Source organism: Cupressus sempervirens, chromosome 9 (assembly GCF_028749045.1).
Source record: "Cupressus sempervirens isolate cs-2001-9-10 chromosome 9, ASM2874904v1, whole genome shotgun sequence".
NCBI lineage: Eukaryota > Viridiplantae > Streptophyta > Pinopsida > Cupressales > Cupressaceae > Cupressus > Cupressus sempervirens.
This window is the reverse complement of record NC_143126.1, coordinates 361,558,420-361,563,928: the sequence shown is the minus strand read 5'-3', so window position 1 is coordinate 361,563,928 and position 5,509 is coordinate 361,558,420.

Below are 5,509 nucleotides of genomic sequence, written 5' to 3'. Positions count from 1 at the left end.
TATATTTTCATAATTGAGCATGAAACTAAGAGCCCACATTGCAATAAGGAAACAATAAAGGGAATTACTAGTTTGTGTGTTATTTGTTGAGAATTATTTCACATTTTTTATTGTTCATGCTTTCTATTTTCATTACTTCCTCTTTTGACATCAGGAATTTCTTATTAAATCTTTTCGTGATTGAGATTGTGTTGTTACTACAAATTTAATATATGTCAAATTAGCCTAGTTACAAGTGGTGAACCCGATATGAAGCACCTAACTTCATAAATCTATTTTTTCTATAATATGCAGGTATTGGTTGTTTTGACACACATACTAGTCCAATTTGACACACATGGCATATTATTTTGATACATATATACATGGTATATGACATAGATACACATATACTAATTGATCAATGCACATAGTACACAATCACCACATTCATATACCAGAATGATGCACATTTAAATTGGATGTGACACACTTCATTACTATTATTTGTTCTTTTACTCACTTTTATTTTACACTTTGGGTTATGTTATGTTTTTTATTTTTGTGTGTGTGGGTTCACTTAACCAATTGCTCAGATGACCTCAAACTATCAAATACTTTCAATCAAGATATAAATTACACATGAGATGAATCCCAAATTGTTTCAATTTTACAAATATTAGGAGAGTTGCATATATGATAGCTTGATTGTAGCCTATGTTGCCTAAGGATTTGACATGGTCCATTAGATACTTTAGCATCTCATAGATGTATAAATTGATTGGGGAGACTCCAAAAACCTTACAAAAACTTAGTTAATTGGAGGTTTCCTAGTTCAACTCTGAATCATTATATTATTGTGTATGAGGAGAGGGAAGAATCACCCCCAAGATTGTCATCTGATGCAGGAGTATCTTGGGTTCTTTGGCAATCTTGCATCATGTTTATTGTTCATGGAATGGCCCTTGATGTTCATGTTCTTTATTTCTCCATAGTTGGAATATTAATTAGGAACCATCGTGGACTACTCTCCTATGTTCACAAATTTTCATTTGATCTTCACCAAAAAATTATCCTTCTCTTTGCGTGAGGTGTGTTGATTTCTAGGCATATTGAGTAATGTGTGGTTTTTTTTTTCTACAAAGTTTTTGTGATATCAAGGCTTTTTGTGGCCTTGGGCATCTCTTCTTGGATCATGTGTGGACCTATCTATGTCCCCATATATGTTATTTTACATAATTATTTGGTCTTTGATTTCTCCTTTAGGGTGAGACCTATATTTTGTAATAAACTAGGTGACAGGATAACTTGTAGTCTTGTTGGCTATGTATTTGAGATCTAGGATTAGATTAAGTAGTATTGAGATGGCAAAAGAAAGATGTCATAATTTTGGCTTTGTAAGTATGAGCTTCTAAGCTCACAAATTGTATTTTAGTTTTATATGGATGTAACTAGGTAGGCCTTATGCTTGACATGTTGTAACAAGATTGTCTCATCATATTCGCATTTGGAATCAATATATATCTTGTGTTTTCTTTCATATTTGTGTTGGTTTCCATGTGTTTACTCTAAGGAGGTTTTTTGTCTCTTGTGTTCATTTCCCCATCCTACCTTGCATCAAGTGGTATCAAAGTGAGGGTTTCTTTCTTGCAAAGTTTGTGGATCGTGGAGAACCTTGATTGGATTGGTTGTGTAAGATATAAAATTGTAGATGAATAGGGCTAAAAATAATGCACATGAAAGAGACCCAAAACCCATATTTTTATACATACATATGAATTGAAAGAGGATGGAATTTAAATTTGGAAATGATAATATTGAAATGAAGAAATGAAAGTACTTACCTCTGAAAAAGAACCTATTGAAATCCTTGTCAAACAGTCTCAAAAACTATTAATTTTCACAATCCTCAACCAAAGCTGTCAGATCTACAAAACCCATAAACCTTTTGCTCTTCTCAGCCAGGTCTACCTTGAACCCTTTATTTATGACCTTAACCTACACTACTCCGACAAATTTTTTTCTCACAGATCTTGAAAGTTTTTCGAAAAGGGTACTCAAATCTGCATTGGTATTCAATGTCTCACACTTGCATCTACAAGAAAAAGGGATTTATTTATTTGGATGAGGGGTTTGCCTTGGTCAAACCCTCATTTGGAATCAATCTTAATAATGGAATTGAAATAGAGAATGCTAGCAAGTAGTAGAAATAAATCTAACAATGTGTTAGGATTAAACCACGGATAGAAATAACAATTACATGCAAATATAACCAATATCAAAAAATAATAGATCACACAAAAAAGGACACAAGACACCAAGATTTAACATGGTTCACCAAATCCCTAGGCTACATCCACCAAACAACAAGTCTGATACTATTATGATCCAGCAATTACAACCTAATTACAATCTACAATCCCTTACAGCTCAATACCGCCGCAAGAACCAATTTCTCATCACAACTATAAAATAATCTCTAACCCTAAGCTCTTCTATACAAGTATTTTTACTACTTTAGGGTTATACTTAATAATTACATGTCAACCCAAAATCTCAATAAAATAGGGCCCAAAAAAAATATTTTGCAAGCCCCAAAGAATTTATGAAGTATGTACAGTACTTTCCTGATCAGTCACTGTTGTCACAGAGGCTTGCACCCTTGTCCAAAGTCTTACCTAAGGACAACCTTGTGAAACATGGAAACAACCTCCAAGCTGTGGGACTTGAACTGTGAGGTTGAATCTCTAGAGAAGGCCAACTTCCTCTTACTATTAGGGTGCACCTAACTACTCTTGGAGAGGAAAAGGGAGAAGGAATGCATGAAAAGCAAATCTACCTATTCTAGTCTAAGGGGGTGATGCACCAAAATAGAGTGTTCAAACCAATATATGCCCATACATGCACTATTGAACCATCATGACACCAAAAGATATACACATTCAGACTTGTTTTAACCTAGCAACCACATGCAGATCAGAAAACCCAGATGAATGACACGAGGAAAGAGAAGATTCACTTATATATCATTCACAAGCCAGAAGAGATATAGTCATGCAAGTTGCAGATATCCACAAAACACCAATGAGAGGCAAATAGTTATTGTACTTTACATCAATGGCTAAAGGAGACAAGGCAAAATGCCATACAGTTCAGAGGCAAAGGGAATTTACACTGAAGATTTGCAGAGCAATATTAGAGAAATCAGAGAGAGTTCAACTTGAACAAAATCTACAAAATTTGCCTTTATAGTTTAGGCATAACTAAGATGTCCTCTAACTGAAGTTACTTCGCAACTACCCACCATTAAGTCCTGCAGAGAATAATCATGGAGAGAAAATCTGATCTAAGTACAGATCCAGATGTAATGATATCCAATCTTGGTTGGAACAAGGCCTTGAGAAGACAAAAACAATGCCATTAAATTGTCTAACCCAGGTAGATGGATCAACTGGGGAGGGATAGAGTATTTTCTCACATTCACTGAGTTTAGCATTTACTCGAGGGTGGTTGGAAATCATCACATGGATCAGATTGTGCAAAAAACCTTAATTTCCCCTATTTCTAGTTCATGAATTAGCAGGGTCAACAAGTCAATTGAGCTCTGCCACCAAGATGAGCCACGTGGACCAATGATCTTCTTTTGTTTTGCCACCCTGCAAAGTCTTCTTGAGTTTGACCATGTCTTCTTTACTAACTGCGCCACCTCCTAACCATGACTACCTCAGGAAATCATGATCGCCAGCTTTAACCGCCCTGCCTTCACTATCGATACCCTAGCCAGGCCCACAAAGACACGTGTCTCTTAGGCGCTTTCTCACAATTTTTATTCTCCTCGCATCTTGATAAAGCGGGAAATTCCTGGTTGTTGATCTCCACAAGATCAATGATCGAGAAGATCTTACGTACCCACACTTGTTCATATAATGTGGGCCCATGACACCTAGCACCACCTTGGCAACCTATTCAACAACTCAGCGTGACTTGGCACCACTTGGCATCACCTAATGACTCATGAAGAGATAGGCCCCACAGGGACACGTGACAGCAAGGTGCTTTCCCGCATTACTTAATTACCTTGCATCTTGATATTGCAGGGAAGCACCAGCCCTTGATTCGTTTGCATTGAATAGTGAGAATTCTTCATGCATCACCCTGCAAGAAAGACGAGCCCATGACATCATCTGGGACAAGTGTCACTAAGGGGCATGCCCAATAATTAAAATCCTTGCACTTCCATCAAGTGGGAAAGCGCCAACCCTTGATCTATTTTGCATCTACGGTGCTCAGAACACGTACCTCTGAACCTTTGCAACCATCTATTGTGACGTCACCTGGACGCGTGTCACCAAAGCACTTCCCCGCATTGTTTAATCTTCCTGCAACTTCATCTTGCGGGGAAGTGCCAACCCTTGATTTTGTTTGAATCTACGGTGGGAAAAACTCTGCAAAACTACAAGCCAAGTTAGCTGGATGGGCTAATGAGATGCCTTCGTTGCACTTTGACTCACCTAACAAGCTGTCGATACCTCTTTCAAAAGGGTGGGCCCATGACATCGCACTGTGCTACGTGTCGCAAGGGTGCATACCCGTAATACTTAAAATCCTTACATCTTCATCTTGCAGGCATGTGCCAGCCGTGGATTAGATCACATCAGACGGTGGAAGGCACAACTGAGAACAGGGGATTCCATGGGACATGTTTCACAAAGGGGCATGCCCGCATTGTTTAAAGACCTTGTAACTCCATCTTGCAGGCGTGCGCTAGCCGTGGATCTATGAAGATTTGATGGTGATCAAAACCTGCACCTTCTGAACCTCTGTGGGTATCCATCGTGACCTCACCAAGACATGTGTCACCAGGGTGCTTGCCCACATTATCAAAAGATCTGACGAAAGGTAAAATGTGAGAAATCGAGCACCAATTGAATCGCCAACTCAGCAGCCACCCTATCTACCCTGTGGCCCACAAGAAGGACATGGACCCACCTGCCATGCATCATCAAGGGGCTTTCTCGCAATGTTTAAAGGTCGTGCATTTTCAAAATGCGAGAAAGCGCCCACCATAGATCTGTGAGATCTAATGGTGCAGAAATTTGCAGGCCCGCGAAGCAAAAAAGGGAAATACACTAAGGTTTTAATCGTTTAATTTTTGTATTTCCTGGGAAATTAAAAAATGTTAAATCTAGGAACTAGCCATTAGGTGGGGCGAGCTTTTGAATTCAAATTCTTGGCGAGGGGGGGGGGGCAAAAATAGGCAATAGTCACCACAATCAAACACAATGAAGCTATGATATTCAATAGATATGCAATTGTATTTGAAACAAAAACAAGTATATTGATATGACAACTTGGACTCAATAATGTAAAACAAAACCATAAATGTAAATCAAAACCTCTATGACTGTATGCTTGAAATCCACTTTGAGGGAAGAATGAATAGATCTTGAAGATGAACAAAGGATCTTGAAGAAAGATCACACCACCATGATGGATAGATCGAGAGTTTAAATGATGAATCTTGAATGCT